Raw genomic sequence first — 18,215 nt, forward strand, 5'->3', positions numbered from 1 at the left:
GCTAGAAAACCCATCCATGACCCATTTTCAGTGTTCTGGCTGAGAAAAGGAGTTTCTCATCCAAGATTTTCGAGTACATGGCCTCTTCCTCCCGATGGTAAATGGCCTGCATTTGTATAGCGCTTTTCTGCCGCTTTTCATTGTAGCCACAGCTGCCCTGGGGCGCACTGACAGAGGCGAGGCTGCCGGACACTGGCGCCACCGGGCCCTCTGGCCACCACCAGTAGGCAAACATGGGGTTAGTATCTTGCCCAAGGATATTTGGCACCTCTGCTCTGCCACCTGAGCTACAGCCACCCTCTGGTCCCTCGGTGCAGTGAAGTCATCCTATACCTTTAGCAGAAAAACAGCCTGACAGCATAATGTTTCCACCTCCACCCTTGACTGTGACGATGGTGTTCTTTGGGTCATACACAGTATTTCTCTTACTCTAAAAACAGCAGGTTGAGTTAAAGCCAAAGAGCTCAGTTCTGGTTTCATGTGACCACAGCACTTCTTCCAAAGCCTTCTCTGAATCATTTGGAAAGACGAAGACGAAGACTTGTACATGTGTTTCTTACGCAGGGGACCTTTTGGGCAGAATGCGAACGACTGATCGTCCTTTGATATGTCTTTCAGTTCTGAATAATTACACCACCAGGTGTCACCTTCTTACGAAACTTGTGACTGATGGGCTGTATCCCAATTCAGGGTCTGCAGCCTTAAAGTACGCAGCCTCAACGATCCTCAAGGGCCGCGTACTTAAAGAAAGCTAAGTGCGAGGCTTGTGAAATGGGACGGTCTAGCCTCCGTTGCGCTGCCCAGGTTGCCTAGCAACCATGATACTAACAGCTGGAAACGTTTCATACAGCTTTGTTTGACAGAAATGAAGGAGAAAATCTTTTGTTCATTTGTTTGTTTGTTTCTACATGAGCTTTGATCATTCTCTGATTAAGCTCAGCTATTGAACGGCGTATATTTTAAAGTAAAGGCTGTAAAACCAAGTTAGTACAAACGTCACTAATGTCACATAACTTTGCCGACATGTGGCCAACAGGAATGTTTTAATGTTCTTCGTTATTAAACATTTGCACATAAATAAGTGACATCATATTCAGTACTTACTTAAAGTTTACTCTTCGGATGCCCCTCATCCGCCGTTTTTTTTTTCGGCAAAATTATCCACACCCACCGCCGCGCTATGCATTCTGGGATATGTTGGGCCACGAAGTCTACACCGCGACATCCTTAAAATTCAGGGAAATGAAGGACGCATTTGAGGGCCGCATTTCGAGCAGCCTTCGAATTGGGACAGCCTTCGTCGGGTCGCTGTGACGTAATCGGCCTTAAAATGCGGCCTTTAAGGCTGCAGACCCTGAATTGGGATACAGCCCTGGTCTTGTTGCCCATTGCAGCCTTGTGGAGGTCTGTCCTTTGACAGCTCTTTGGTCTCGCCCACAGTGGTGGAGAAGCTGGACAGGTGTGCTTTAAATGCATAATGAGTTGAGATCAGGAGTATCTGTAATTGATTGACTGTAATTTGTGAGCCACGTGGATACTGGATATGAAAATAGTCAGTGTTTGCTGAACGTGGACAATCACTAGCCACTTCATTAGACACACCTTGCTATTACCAGGTTGAACCTGACATGGTCCAGGCAGGCCTGAGTTTCTTGCCCTCTCTCCCACTTCCACCCTCTATTGCTCTCATCCTCTCTCTGTACTCTCAGGTGGAGTATTGGGCTGGTGCTGCTGTGGGCTCTGCACACAGAAAGAATCTGGTGGTTTCTTCACCTATTCTCGCCTCATTTAAGGTCATGCCATGGTGTGGTCTTCTGCTGTTGTAGCTGCTTCAAGATTCAATGTTTCAATTCAAAGATTCAATTCAAAGATGCTTTTCTGCATACCTTGGTTCTAACTTAATAGTTCTTTGAAGTAGGGCAGGGCGATATGACCAAAAATATTTATCACGATATACATTTGAAAATTTGCGATAACGATATAACTGACCATATAATTGACACTAGACAAAATACTTTACAACTCCACAACTTTATTAGTGCAAAAACCCCATCAATGTATTTTCACTTAAACAAGCAGCTGTTTTCTATCTGCATTAAAGTTACATAAAAATGTAACCGTGCAAATTCCTCGCTGACAGTTTAACCAAAAGGCATTTCCAGTGGAAACCGGCCGACATATCCTCAGCATAACCATGTATAATATCCACAAAACTTAAAAAGAGGTTACACACACACACACACACACACACACACAATACCGTAATATTATGTTGAAGCACAGTACGTATCACTCCGCGAGGCTCCGCCTACGATAGCCGTAATGCTCTGACAATCCATCAAGCGGTGCGGCTTCGTAGCTTAGCAAAGTCGTACTAAAACATTTGACAGATTTTCGAGCGCCGTGTACATAAAATCGTTTCGAGGTCAGTAAACACAACCAGAATTCATACATAAGGCACACGGGATTATAAGGGGTACTGTCGATTTTCAGAAAAATCAAAGGATTGATTTTAAGTGTGCCGTGTTTTCCAAACAACACGGTAATAACGACGGCCCGCTAGCATGCGCTACCAAAAATAGTACTTTGTTGTGTATCTGACGGACGAAAGCTAAACCAGTTCCACACCACTGAAGTTGCAGCATTTTTACAAACAGTTCTGGTTCATCCGTTTCATTTAACGATCCGCTTTCGCTCTTCTCATTCTGCGTCGCCGCCATGTGCGTATGTAAACAAAGGCAGTGCGCATGCGCGTTTTACCCATATTCTATCGCGATATTTCATTTTCCTATCGTTGCCCGAAATTACACCGGTATTACCGTGAACGGTATGATATAGCCCAGCCCTACTTTGAAGTATTTGAGCTTCTCTTTGTTTCTGTCAGATCAAAGCAATCAGGCCATCCTCCTCATCTGCATCTATAAGACATTTTCACCCAGCACATCAACAGTTTCTGGTACCAACATGCAACGTTCAAAGTCACTTAAATCACCTTTCTTCCCCAGAGATATATCACCAGGTAGTTGTACTAAATAGTATACAATATGTTCAAGTGTATTTGAATCTTTTTATGCCATTCAAATAAACAAAGGATGAGTTTCGTTCCCTGCTGTGCTGGATTTCCCCTCACCGTCACTCTCACGGGTAGACAACTCACTTTAAATCTGAGAATAAAAGTGAAATGGGAGCAACGCATGCTGATATTTTATGTACTGTTACACATTCTGTTTTATTTAATTTTGATCTTTTTTGTTTCCTTTATCAAACCCTTGAGGTTTTCCCCATTTCCTCCTCTTCCCGTACTACACATCTCTCCTTTCTGTGAGGATGCTGAAGCTTCACGTCTGTTTCCTGATGCACAAAACACTCTTGAAGGTCCCCCCCCCCCCCCCCCCCACCCACCCACCCCACAAACAATTCAGCTCTAATGGAAATCTTCAATATTGCATGTAGAAGCCCTCTGGGTGCTGTTGATGGCGTGTAGTTAGAGATTGGTATACAGGAGAGATGGTCAGCTGGAGGAAAGGCAGAAGCTTGCTAAAGTGCAAATAAATGAAAAAACAAGTTGGGAAAAAGGGTAAACGTGTGTGTGTTATATGTGTACATTTATAGCTAAATCCACAATTAAAGCCAGCATGACAGGAAGAATAGATGTGACAAGAATGAAATATTTTTGTGAAGCCACCATGAGAATCTAATAACTGCAGATGAATTTTTAAAAACAAATCCACAAATTAAAAAATAAATAAAACGAACAAACTATGAGCTTTCAATGGCCTTTGTAAAAAAGACTTCACATGCACGGATGGGGCAACAAGAAGTGAGCTGCATCCGTGTCAAACTCGTTTCTATTTCTTAAAAAAAATAGAAAAAAATCACCAAAAAGTGTGACGATTGTTGTTTTTCTCCTTCATAAATATTTTGGATCCTTTGCACAAACAGTCCTGTGGTATTCATCCGGTCATATTTAATTCATCCCTCTGTAAGTTTTTCAGCTGTAAGCCGGTCCTTTGCATGAAAAGCTCTGCGAACGTGGCCTTGTTTTTCTTTTACAGTCCACGTCCAGCAGGTGAAAGCAACAGCCGGAGGGAATCCTGTTTACTCCCGCTCTATCGCTCTGAAACCGGCTGCATACGGAGGCGACTGGATTATGCACAGTATCTTTTTCACACACCTCTGAGCGACGAAAGACAGGAATAGAGATCTTTGGCATGAAAGGACTTTATCTTTGTTTGTGGCTCTGCAAAGAAGCCGAGTGTACCGCTGTGTTGTTTTGTGGCCTCACCTTTGAAGCTACACAGTCATCTTAAATCCCCGAGAAGGGCAACGTCTCAGGTGATGCGATGCAGGCCTAAATAATATGTCACTTTTTTAGATGGAAAGGTTAAATAGGATTTGGCGACCCTTGAACTCTAAGTTTGTGCGACCGCAGTGCCTATTGGCTGGGCTGTCTCAAGCTGTGACAGCAGACCTTGGGCACGCAGCAGAGCTCTTAACCGCTCCCCGATAAACACTCACAGTGTTTGCCAGTTCATCTGCCTCTCTTCCCTTTTATCCACCTCTTCCGGAATCTCTCACATCTTTCCATTTATCCCCTTCCCCGCCCTGCCCCTCCCCTTGACAACCTCTGGCCTCATTATGGGAAAGCTTCAGCGTGCACAATGGTGCATTCTCACAAACAGCAGTGGAGTCTAAGCATCAAAGTGCATCATAATAGAGAGAGACAAAACAGGAAAATGAGAGTGGGTGAATAAGAGAGCGAGAGAGGGAGGTCTGAGGCACTGGGGCTGCTTCAGTGCAACAAGCCCTAGGGAGAGACCTATTTCCTCCCATTAACGACTATTTGCTGTGATCCAATATTTGAAAGGTACTGCAGGAAAAACACATCTACTATAATTCAGCTCAGCTTTCTGGTAAAAATGTCTTTTACAGTGTTTTAAAGCAAAACACAACAAGTTAAAGGCAATATTACTCAGGAGCTTGTGTTTGAAGCAAAAAGAGCCATACGAGGGTTTGTTACACATGGAGAATGCATTTGGCTTGGAGACAAAATTTGCCTTTCTACACACTGACTGTGAACAACGGGCCCTGGTCTTGCATGTTTTTGCATAACTGTGAGGGCCTTGGAGCTGAAGCACCTGAATAAAATTCAGCACTTATTCATTTTATGCGTGCTGGAATGAGCGTTGCAATCTAATCTCAAAACCGCTTTATTCTAGGAGACATTTTAATGCCTCAGTTGAGTGATGCTCTCCAACGTGCACTGGGGCAGTGAGAATTAGCAGCTCTAAGTGATTTGCTGGTCATTTTACATTCCTATGGCTGCAAATTGGGTGGTGATCAAAAGATAAGACAGTGAGCAAATGGCAGAAATTAGCTTTTCATGTAATGTGAGAAGGGCTCCGACTAGAGCCCCTACTCCTAAACACTGAAGGGAGGAGACTCTGGGAAAGGGTAAGTCTGGGCATCCCTGCTTTTTGACTGCTTTCCTCACAACATAGATCATCACAGCATAGTTTACATCGTATTTATTTAATAAAAATGCAGGAGCAGTGTGTGAAAAAGTGATTACACCTCATTAATTAGTAGCTTGTACCACCTGTAGAAGCAATAACTTCAAGTAATTGTATTGTTTATGATTTTATCAGTCTCTCACATCATTGTGGAGGAATTTTGGACCACTCTTCTTCACAAAGTTACTTCAGTTATTGGAGCTTTATTGGCTTTTATAAGGTCCCAGCCAGGGTTTTAATAGTTTTGCAATTTTCATTAGTTTTTATGTTTATTTAGTTTTGACTTCAGATTTTCAATTTTATATCAGTTTTAATTAGTTTTTACCAATTGTTTGCTAGTTTAATTTAGTTTATATTTTTTTGAAAATCCTTAGTTTCAGTTTAGTTTTGATTAGTTTCAGTTATAGTTTTAGTTGTGTTTGCAATAATTAAGTGTAACAAAATCCCAGTTTCATCATATCAGTCATTCTCTTCTGCTTATCTTGGGTATGTTGCTATTCCAGCTACCATACTGCACCCTGGACAGGTCGCCTGTCTGTCGCAGGGCTAACATGCAGAGACAGACAACTCACATTCCCACCTATGGGTTCTTTAAATAAATAAAGGCAGATGAACAACCATTGATACCAGGCAACTATAAAATGTATATCTTGGCCCCAATGAGACTATTAACTCTCGCAGCACCGGGTGTTCGTAATTTTGGTTCAAGTGAATTGATAAACTTTTTGAAGGTAATTGACTCACACAGTTGTGTAGATATCCCCGTCCTGTTGTCTCGGGATGCATCACGCTGCCTTGCCTGGGGTTAGCTTCTGTTTTAGGTAAGCTAGGTTAGCCTTCTTGTGTGAGCTTTTCAAGTGCACTTTAAGGTTTGTGGGATTTTTTCCCTTTAGAAATGTCCCTCATAATTTGTCTCTTTCCACTACAAGACACTTGCTTTATCCAAAACACAGTCATATTCAAAGTAATCCCAAATTGGACTCTGGCGCCTTCTTCTGACTTTTGCTGACATGATTCTGCGCGTGGACGGAGCAGTGTTGCCAACTCCTCAGTAAGGAAAATCGCTATTGGTTGTCCTAAAAGTCGCTAGAAGTCGCTAAATGACGTCATCGCCAAATTTGCATAATAGGTCATGCTAATGTAATTGTAACCTACGTTGTTGGAGAGAGAAATAACATCGTGGAAGAGACATAAAGTGAGTAAAAAACGTCTTAAATGCATTTAGAATTTATTTAGAACTACGAATTAAATTTATTTTAGCAATTATTGTTTTTTGTAATGTCACAATTCCAACCCTGCTCCTTTATCCGGGCTTGGAGAAGTGACCCGAAATAGGCGCTCTTGTGGAGTTACTTTGTGTGTGAGAGTGTGTGTTTATAAGTAGTTTTAAACCTGATCCACAAAACAGCATAACAGTAAAAGAAGAACTGACTGCGTTACAGTCAGTGCGGGAGCAGCGGCTTCGCTCATGCGCGATTCATTTGCAGTTTGGACGCACAGGTGTGAACATCTCCTGCCCTGACAGCAGCTGGGGGAGGACTATCCTCCGCCTGTGAGCGCTTTGGCACGGGCGAGGTGCCCATGGCAGCACCGCTGCTTGTTGAGAGTAAAAGCGATACGCGCTTCACGTCAAAAAGACGTCATAAATAAGTCTCCAATAACACCAGAAAAAGTCGCCAGATTTGTCGCTAGTCGCTTTTTAGAAAAAAAAAAGTCGCTAAGGGGGTCTGAAAACTCGCTAAATATAGCGACAAAGTCGCTAAGTTGGCAACAATGGGACGGAGCAGCAACACAGACGACTCGACTAACGTGCTGCCACCTGCTGGCATAATGAGACACAGCAAGAAAAAAATCTGGAAACTAAACTTCATTTTCACCCTTGACTCTTGTATGACACGCACACATCAATGAAAACTAAACACATTTTTGCTATAAATTCAGTTAATTTTAGTTCGTTTTGTGAACACTCATTCCAGTTTTAGTTAGTTTTCCTTTTTTTGTTTTTATTTTTATTTCCGTTAACTAAATGTTTTTTCACTTCTAGTTTTCGTTATTTCGTTGGTTTTCGTTAACGATAATAACCTTGGTCCCAGCAGAGCATTTCAATCAGGTTGAGGTCTGGACTTACAGCACCTTGGTTCTTTTCTTTTTCAGCTATTCTGTTAGAGATTTGCTGCTGCGCTTGTGATCATTGCCCTGCTCCACATCTCAATTTCAGGTCAAGTTTTAGCTGTCACATCCACCTCAAGAATACTTTGGTATTCATGGTCGACTCAATTGCTGCAAACTGCTCAAACAAGCCCAAATCCTCAGCCCTCCACCACCGTGCTTCACAGCTGGTATGAGGTGTTTGTGCTCATATGCCGTGTTTTCTTGCGCTGTGTATTATAATATTTCTCACTGTTGAATGATGGACTTCAGATTGTTTGGTAATGGCTTTTTAGGCCTTTCCAGACAGATAGGCAGCAACAAGTGCTTCCTAAAGAGCTTTTTGCTTTTATGCTAACACACACCTGAATCCTAAAGACCAGCAAACTGCCAAACCTTGGTTTTATAGCGGTGCTCACACTTGCTGATGATCTTTTAATCAAGTATATTTGATTATCAGTACTTGGCTCTTACTCTGCTACTACTGCTGCCCTCCTAATTCCCATGGAAGAAGAAAGCACGTACTCAGTTTTTCATACACTGCTTAGTTTAAAAAAAAACAAACAAAAACAATCTTGTAAATGTGAAAACTCAAGAAAGAATTCAGGATTTAAAAATGTATGTATGTACCATATCTGCCATTTTAGTGCTTCATTTTTGAACCTGATAAGGACCTGCTCATTTTTTCTTATTAGGTCCTAATTTGAATAACCTTGAAATTGAAAGAGCAGTTTTTTTTCATGTGACTATAGGTGCGTTTGCTGGAATAGGCTACTTCAATCCAGTAAGCATGTGGAAAGGTGTGACAGTAAAAAAGTAGCATAACAATGCTAATATTCTCAAAAGAACACCTTTCCAGTGTTAGCAGGCAAAAAGATTCTGACAGCACCATCTTATTTTTGTGTGTTAGCTTATATTTGTTAATCAGCATTAAACCCATTTTCATTACACTGGAAGTTGGTCATAAACCAAGTTCAGCAATTATCACATGTAACCATTATAAAGATTATATGCTTGTCATATGTAACAGATTTCATGACAATCCATTAAGCAGCTGCTGAGATATTTCAGTCTGATGGATTTACTGACTTTGACATCCTTTCAACGATGCTAGCATGCTGAAAACCAGTGCTTTGTGATACATGAGAATAAACCGACCATGTTGTTGAAATGTGTAACTACTTTTTTCTTCTTTTTTCGCCTAACCGTTCAAAGATTATAAGCATGAATTATCCCTGAGAGATGCTGAACTAGGAATACTGGACTGACCGGTTGTCTTAGCTCAGCACATCAGCCCTGCGGAAACTCAAAAAAATGCAGCAAGGCAGAAAGAAAGACATACATATGGAAATGCCGCGTGCTAAATCTCCCTCTGTATTCATTAGATAGTGTTTCAAACCATCTGAGAGATGCCAAAGCTTTTCTTACATTTTTCTGTAATTAGCTGATTACTTCAATTCTGGGATGCGCTCGACTTCTTGTTTATTGACAGAATAACTTTACATTGTCTAACACACTGTCTACTCAGCCATCAGCACAGCCGCAGAGGTACGAAAGGCAAGCATCCAGACGAGGGGGTTGGCCTGCCAGTCATCCACACAGACATCTAGCCAGACAGGCAGGCTTCCATTATGTTTTGGGCCGCGAGTGCTGATTGCTTGCCGCTGCTGCCTGTGTCAGGATTAGCCATTGTGGCCAGAGCAGAGTGGATGGGCTCGGAGCCTGAGATGATGCTAAAAACCCTCTCTGTAAGTAACAAGGGGCTGGAGTGTATTCACTGTGGACCGAATAAACATTTACCGAAGATATGCACCAACATCTTTGCTGGCACGCAACCCCACAGGCAAGCGATGGAAATCTCACACTCTCAAAATGGAATTAAACATTACATTAACCCAAGCATGTGTGCACACACACTCACACACACACAGGAAAACAAACAAGCTGCTTTTTCTCATCCCTACTCCCCCATCCGCCCTTTTTTTCTCCTCTTTCCCCAGAAAAGTGGCAGGCAGGCAGGCAGCAGGGCTGGACTCACACCCCGTCAGAGTGGTCAGCAGTAAAAGGATTAGCTGGGAGAGAGAGCGTGACGACAGGCCAGTTTTCCGCCGTGCTCTGTCATTATTGAAAAACATTACACACTCAAAATGGAGCAGCAAGCCAAGCTGCTGTCGACTTAATTACTCCAAGAGCACTTTGTGGCTGTGGCACATTTTAATAATTTCTTCCCCTTCTCACCCCACTCTTTCTGCCCACTGGCTTGGGAGAAAAGAAAAAAAAAAGCCCAACATCCATTGCCGGAGCTCATGTACCGACTCCTGATTTAACCACTGCACCCCTTTAGCTCCATGTGATTCGTTTCTCTTCCCTTTGTTTGCCTTCTGCTGCAAATTTGTTGCTCCGTCAAACAGTGGGTTGTATGGGTGAGGTATGCAGACATAGAAATGTATTACAGCAGGAATAAAAAAAAAAAAACAGAGAAGGTTCATACTTGAATGCGACAGGCAAGCCCACCTTTACTTACTCACACACCAGACCCATTAGAAATCCCTTGGAGCAGCCAGATTTTTCCCTTTAAATAAAATAATGCATTTTTTATTTCATGACAAGCTCAAACCCAGAGCAGTCCTACGTCTCTTTACTACACACCATGATGCACTTTTCCCCAATGCATGTCAAGTTCAATTAGCTCCAAGATCAAATATTATGACGCGCAAACTGTTGCGCTGGCAGCTGCACACAGACCTCCCCCCATGGTTGGCTGCTTTCTACACTTAACTTTCTCAGCAGCATCACTCAAGGCCATAGGACTTGACTCTATGAATTATGCATAGGTTCATATTCAGCTGCAGAATATAAGCTAAAACTGTCATGAGCATCTGTGACCAATGAGGATCTGGAGTGGTTATAGAGCACTTCATAGTCCCAAAGGATGTGGGGTCAAAAGATTCAAGTGCAGGTACATAGTATTGCCAGTAAATGTTAGTGATAGGCAAGATGCAAGTCCTCAGGGAGGAGGAGGAGGAAAGAAGATTTTAGGGTGAGGAGTGTTGACAGCCCTGCAGAAAAGGAAACAAAGGACAAGTAAAGAAGGAAAGTTCTGCACAGGGAGGAATAATAGGAGGAGACAAAGACAGAGAACATTAGTGACGTTAAAGGAGGGGCAGAGAGTCTTTAGCACAGTCACGCAAGTAGGAATTAAAATGTCAACTCAAAAACACCAGGGGGTGTGTGCACAGCGTAGGACAGAATCACGACTCTATCTCTGTGTGGCTGGATCAAACGTAGCGCGTATATGCACGAGCACACATGCAGAGGGTTGTCAGGCTACGTTAGCTGTCCGGCGCCTCATTCGGATCATGCAGATAGACTACATATACGCTCATTAGCCCTCAAGAACTGATATGGCTGCAAATCTTTTAACATGATGCGATGTTCTTTCAAAAATACCCCATTTAAGCGCAGACTTTTCCACTTTGCTTTTTCATTTATTTCTCGTGGTGGTATTAAATTGCAGTTACAGATCGCCGTGCAACAATTTCCCACTGAAACTGATTGAAATGAATTTCGTCTGGCCAAGGTTTGGCGTCTTGAGTATTAAATGGCTGAGGGAACACAACCCCCCCCCCCCCCCCCCCCGGCTTTCCCATAAGGCGGCACAGCGGGGCACATATGGTAAGGTAGATTTATCTCATTCTAAGAAGTGCATTTATCTACTTTAGAAGTCTCTCTGGATGAGATAAATGATAGCACCTGCGGCCACCAGGGAAATTAAATAGATTATTTTCTTAGTGCACCGCCATACAGATGGCACAGGAGCCTCAACTTCCAATTCTGTATTCATGCAATCAAGTAGTGGATTACAAGATTGATTTTCTTTTTTCTTTCTTCTTCTTTTTTTTGCCTTTGCTTAACACGGTCCAGCTACCATGTGTCAGAGCTTATACAGTGACACAGTGCAGGCACCATGAGTACAACCATGCACTACAAGCTTGCCTGCAACACTCGAACGCTACGCTGTATTTATTCCACTGCTTTCCCCCCCACTTTTTCACATCTGTCCCTTTGGCGTTAGATCGTGGCAGAGTCACGCACCAGTTCCAGCAACAGACTTAACAGGTTCACAGGGCCAAACAGAAAATGTGTGAAAAAGCAGGTGAGTGGCAAGAAGCCTTGAGAGTGTGAGGTGCAAATTAGGCTGAAGGGAGCGCAGATTGTAGAACTGCACAAACAGCCAAATGTGAAGATCTGAAATTAAGTCTGTGAGTAAGTGACTTACAGGCTGCAGCAATATTAAATGCATACACTGGCTCTCACTCACTCTCTCTCTATCTACACACACACACACACACACACACACACACACACACACACACACACACAGAGGATTGAGTGAAGTGGAACTACAAACCAGACCAAAGAGGAATGAAAACTGATGCAAACCTCTAAGAAACATGCGTTTTACCATCGTCAGCTTCCTCAGACCAATTTAAATGTTTTTGCTAAGATTAATATTAAGTGCACTGATTTGCTCATTTGGGGTAAAAACAGCTTGGAAATGCAAAACTGACGAGGAAGTAAGCAATGAGTGATTCGAGATGACAGTCTGAGACAATTATTGGCTGTTTGGTTGACACGCGCAAGATAATTGATCAGAAAACAGAAAAAAAGAGAGCGGGTTCTTCTACATTTCCCTCTTGTCCTTGAATTTTTAAAACACACATTGACGTAATAGATGTTTGCTGCGGGAATTATTAAAGTGTCACTGCTATAATTTGTGCGTCATCTCCCTGTGCGTCACTACACGAGGAACCTGCCATTTATATGCTGTTGTTAAGTGTCATTGTTTTGTTAAGCACCTGACACTCATCTGACAGTGTAGTGGTTCAGGGAATCACTAGACGGATTGTGCAGTTTGTGTTTGGCATAAAAATGTGTACTGTGACTAGATCCTTTGATAAATAACTACCACATTCGACAAAGCTCGTTTAATGTGTGTGTGTTTGTGTGTTGTGCTCAAATAATATGTTTGGCATTAGCGTTAGTGGCTTCAGTAAAATGAGTTCCCTAGATGCTCTTAATGCCTTTTTTAATATTATTGAATTCAGCTCTTGCCATAATATTCTGGTGCCAACTGCAGCATCATTTTTGGAGTCTTTTGCGAATGTAACTAGTCTAAACTGCACGTCTCATTTTTAGGTGTAACGTCTGTGGGTAAGGTGTACAGAACCACCTTTTAAGCTTCCACATTCATATTTCCTTTGGCCTGCTTGAAACTAGTATTTGGAGACTTGAATCTGATTGCCACACAGGTGATTGCGGTTTGTGTTATCAGGTGGGGAGTAGTGGGAAAACATCTCTGATTGTTCACAGTCATGACTCCATTCTCAGAATGTTCTTACTTAGGTCTCACAGCAGGTGGGAAAGTGTTGTAGTGAAGTGCTGTGAGTCACAGATGGAGGTTTGACTTGGTGTGAAACCAACTGGGAATGGTGTCAGTGTAAGTTGTTGGTTCAGGTTGCCTACTCAGACGGCACAAATGCCTCTGCACTTAAAACACTATCTGATCAGGCATGTCTGCAAAGACCACATTGGCTGGTGGAGTTTCACATTTAGTCTTTTTTAGGGTTTGCATTGTATGTGTAGCCTGTTTCCCGTGGAATTAAATTCTACTGTTTGGTCAAAGCCGCTGGCATCAAAAAATTACACACAAGTGTCCTTGATCATTTGTGCTGAAACAGTAGGGCTAGGTAATAGTGAGACAGGTTAGGGGTTAGGTGTTTCTCATTCCCAATTAGTAACATATAAACACACAGGATAAGCATCTTGTTTCGACATGCAGGGTCAAACCAACCTAATGAAACTATTTTTGGTGCAACAACCTACAAAAAAAAGAACAAAAAAGAGAAAGAAATCGAGTTGAAACATAGATCACAAACAAGACATGAACCACGGTCTCCAGTGAACCCGTGACCTTCTCTAACCTCATTATACAGACTTTTTCACTCTTTAAAAGAAGGCTGTTATCGCTCTGCATCTAAAAATGCAAAATGCTATAGCCACTGCATCAAGGCACTGATGCAGAAGGGCACTCAGTGCACATCGCTGAGACGCCAGCAGGTTGTAAGCACTTCCCCACTGTCTTCTGACATCATGTCACATTAAAAAACATTTCATGTTATAAAAATTATCATATATGAACACAACGGATGTATCGAATAAAGCTAAAAGCAAGCATCACTATGAGTTTAATATGGAAGAAGAATGTTGAAAAGACAAATATCACATTAAGGAAGTGTCTTCTTTGTTGCCAGCTGTGCTAATTATTTCATCTTTCTTCACACTTGGATTCAAGTCAACCTACATTAAGTAAACATTAACGTTTTCAAAAGGGACATCTGTTCTGTTGTCATTCCAACTTAGTGAACTTTGTTTAAACCCAGAGAAATCTATGAAAATATTCAATAAAAAAAGTCCACTTGTACTCATGCCACCATACAGTACAGTGCATATAATATTATTAGACACAACAGTAATGCTTAACGCTCTCACCCTCTAAATAATAGTTTTGGTCTAATTGCTTTGGACCTTGACAGCCTTGAAAGCATTGATCTAGCCCACATTTAAATTTGCAGGTAGCTTCAGCACTGGCAGGTGACTCATTAAATCTTAAGTTAGCGTCTCGACCACTCTGGAACAATCTGGCAGCCACCAGTCAGTAGGGAAAAACCTGCTAAAAACCACGCCCTGCTACCACAGCTGACTTTTCTGCAAACATTTGCAAAATACTAGTGAAGCTATGAAAAGCGCAAGCCAAACCTATTCCTTCAAAGTTAAAATTGTGCCTATTGAAATGCAACTTTTACTTGGAAGGTGAATTTTGTCAAGTTTCAGTCCATCTCATAGACTAAATGGTGAGCATTTGGTGTCTTTCATGCAAACTACAGGCAACCCCAGGAATCTGCTAACACCAAAAAAACGATTGCAGCGAGGTTTTTTGTGCAGCAGCATCTTTGCGACTGACTAGCCTGCAACCTCCAACAACCACTTTTCAACTGGTTGTAGAATATTTCCCCTTGTGACCAACCAGGCTTGTGTGAATGAGGTCTTCTTTGACAATTCTTACTTTCATTATAATGAACCTATATAATACTACATAAGTACTAATATTACTAAGTACTGTGACTACAGTATTAGCACAGTAACTCATAAATGAACATGATGTCCGCCTGAATTATGCAAATTCTCATTTGCAACTACCATGACTGACTTGACAAAACTCTTTGTTTTGTTCTCATTTGATGTTGTGATCCCAGGCAGGAAGAAAAATATAATAATTCATTCTATTGTTAGCAGTGTTGGTCAAGTTACTTGAAAAAAGTAATCAGTAACTAATTACTGATTACTTCCCCCAAAAAGTAATCCCGTTACTTTACTGATTACTTATTTTCAAAAGTAATTAATTACTTAGTTCCTTTTTAAAAACACGATTTACAACCTGAATAGGTGATAAAGTGATAGATCTTTCAGCCCAATTCTACTTTTTCTACATAATCATCATACAAAATGTAATCAAATGGAAAAGTCTTTTTAAAACTTGTTTTATTAGTTTTAATCTTTTAACTTTATGCATCAAGCAAAAATTTAATTATATGCAACATTCTCTGACTGGAAGAAATTAGTTTAATATTTAAACCTATTTTCTGCACATTCCAGCACATAAAATATTTTTTGTGTTTACACTCAGTCTTTCAAATAGATGCAAGTAAAACACAGCAGAAAATAAATAAAGTCAAAGACTAGCGGTCCTGTTGCTCTATTTTCACCTGTAAAGCAGGAGTGGGGTAGGCGGAGGTTTACCCTGGTGCAGGTGCGCAGCGGTCAGTGGAAGGACACGGCAGTTTCTCTGTGAGTTTCCCATCGGTGCTTGCTCGGAAGTTTAGGGGTTTTTTTCGCTGTAAAAAGAAGTTTTCTTCCCACGCACAACGGACACTAATGTTTTTGTCACTTTTTATGGAATCAAACTCAAAGTAAGGTCAGTACTTCCACGCTTTAAACGCTGCACGCTCATACTCTCTCCTGCACTCGATATATGATCCATTGTTGATCTGCACACAGCTGTTGTCACGAACGTCGCACTCGCTTACGTCACTGTCATGAGACATTCTCGCAAAAAAAAAAAATCAGGGTTTTAGTAACGCAGTAACGCAGCGTTCCTACGGGAAAGTAACGGTAATCTAATTACCGTTTTTGCAATAGTAATCCCTTACTTTACACGTTACTTAAAAAAAGTAATCAGATTACAATAAGTGGTAATGCGTTACTGCCCATCTCTGATTGTTAGTATAGCAAAACAATGCAAACAAGCAGTTGCTTATTATTGGCTTCTATTATAACAATTCAGAAAAATTCTGAATAAACTACAGAAGTCGCGCTTTGATGTTTTCCAAAGACAATAATAGAATTCCACTTTCCCACACTGGTTTTGATGTTATTAATGAGGAAAAAGATTTCACAACATATTTTCCCCAAATGTTCATTTTTATCTGACTTTTAGAGCAGTGTGTATGTCTGTGTCACTATGGCTTCATGTGCTACATTTGTACTGCAGTGCCTGCTTTTACTGCTGTTTTCATATGGATGGTACACGGACGTTCATATGTTTACATACAACATGCGTGTGTTTTCGTCAGTATTTCAGTGTTTTTGCCCTGTTGGAGTGCTCTCTTCAACTCAGCACCACGATCATTTAGCCTGTATGCTTTCTTTGAAGTAAACCTCAAAGACCAGCATCAAAGCTTCACTTCTTACAAGAGAGCATGTTGCCTCCTCGTGTGAGGAAAATATCAATAAGACTCTTCCCCTGCTATTATGATTTAATGGCTATGTTATTGAATGAGTGGAGTTGAAGAATTTATAATTAGTTTTCCTGGGGAAAATCATTACAATTTGATTAGCTCAACCCTAGTGTTTTACTGCAGCGCATATTTTGCATATTAAGTAGATTGTGTATTTGAAAATGTGTGTGTGTGTTAGGGTAAGGTGCAGTTGTGTGCACCAAGTTGTTGTGTTTGGGTTTTTGGATTTAAGCCTAGATCTGTGCACAAAACCAAAGCTGTGTGTGTGTGTGTGTGTGTGTGTGGTAGAAAATATGAACAAATAAAGTTGTTTTGCACAGACTTATTGTTAGTGTGCTGCTTTTTAAAACAAAATGTTGCACTAAAACCCCATTTAAAAGTTGTGATGTGTATAATGTCTGAATGTAGTCTTGCAAAATAAAATGTTGTGCAAGTATTTCTTCGTCTGCTCTCATCAACTCTAAATACGTGAGGTGAAGCCACGGGAATTAAATAGATAGTGTGCAAATAATTCTTTTCCATCTGTCCTTACCTGCTGGATTCCTTTATTATTTGACTGTGAAAATCTAGTTAAATACCACTGGTACTCCCGAGTAACTCAAAGTAATGTCAAACAAACCCTTGAGAAGTAGTAGAGTAGTGTGAAGAGAATAAAAAGTTTAGTACTTATCATGTGAAAACACAGTTTTACCATGTAAGACCATGGAGCCATTCCAGGCATAAAAACTGAGTCTTCATTACTCCCATTCTGTGAGAGAAGCTCACCTGTCAGTTGGGCAGTGATGTGTCAGGACTGCTGGATGGTGTCGACAGCCTCTGTAACGTAGCTTCCACTGGACTGTGTCACTTACCATCCCAGTGGAATATAAGTGAGAGAGAGCTAATTGGCTGAAAAATGAAGTGAAAACAAAAGTCTGGATCATTTAAAGACAACTGAACCAACTTGGTATTAGCTTAGTTTGAATCATCAAAGTATGATGAGGTAAAAATGAGGTAAAAATACACTTCTGCAAGTTTGTGAATGGCAACCTGACACTGGATGCAAGTGATTTTGGGGCTTGACGGGTTCTTCTTGCACCTCCTTCTCACAGCATGGTGAGTCGGAGCCACCATGCTGTGAAAGCTGCCACTTCCCTGACGTTCTCTCACTGCCTGAAGAGATCAAACCCAAGCAAGATATGCAGATGGATGTCACTGCCCAGTGAGCGCTCCAGTAGATCTGTTGGAAATAATAAATTACTGTGTGATGATGATACACTGTTGGATACTAACTAATCTCAAATCAGACTCTAATCAAAGGGGGAAAACTGATCCTACTGTCTATAACAGATGATATGCATATGACTGAAAGTATATCAAAGCATGTGATCAAGCTGCTCTTCAATATTTTATCCAATATTTATTTATTGTTCTGTGTTGTGGCTAATTTTTTATGTACAGTGAGAGAAATGATTACTTCATCCCCAGCAGAATTTACAAGATTGCTCACTTCCAAAGAAATGAACAGTCTCTATGGTAGTTTCATTTTAACGAGAGACACAATATTACGGAGCCCCGCAGGGGACATGGGAGAAAAAAAAATTAAGACGGACTTTTGCGAGAACAAACTCGGGATCTCGCAAAACTTTTGCGAGATCTCGCAAAAGTTTTAGCCGCATTCTTCCCGTTAGCTCGAAGCTAACGGGAGGTCTCGACC

At 41.3% G+C, this 18,215-nt stretch overlaps 1 long non-coding RNA gene across 1 annotated transcript in view; it reads right to left on the reverse strand.

Moving 5' to 3' along the window:
• LOC146501290 (uncharacterized) overlaps window positions 1–18,215 on the reverse strand; it is a 110,073-nt gene that overhangs the window by 19,458 nt on the left and 72,400 nt on the right. The window contains exons 2-3 of the long non-coding RNA XR_014869195.1: window positions 17,549–17,738; window positions 17,285–17,407 (exon numbers count right to left, since the gene is read on the reverse strand). This is a non-coding gene — a long non-coding RNA (uncharacterized LOC146501290). The remainder of the gene's footprint in view (window positions 1–17,284; window positions 17,408–17,548; window positions 17,739–18,215) is intronic.

Source organism: Neolamprologus multifasciatus, chromosome 15 (genome assembly GCF_963576455.1).
Source record: "Neolamprologus multifasciatus chromosome 15, fNeoMul1.2, whole genome shotgun sequence".
Classification (NCBI taxonomy): Eukaryota; Metazoa; Chordata; class Actinopteri; order Cichliformes; family Cichlidae; genus Neolamprologus; species Neolamprologus multifasciatus.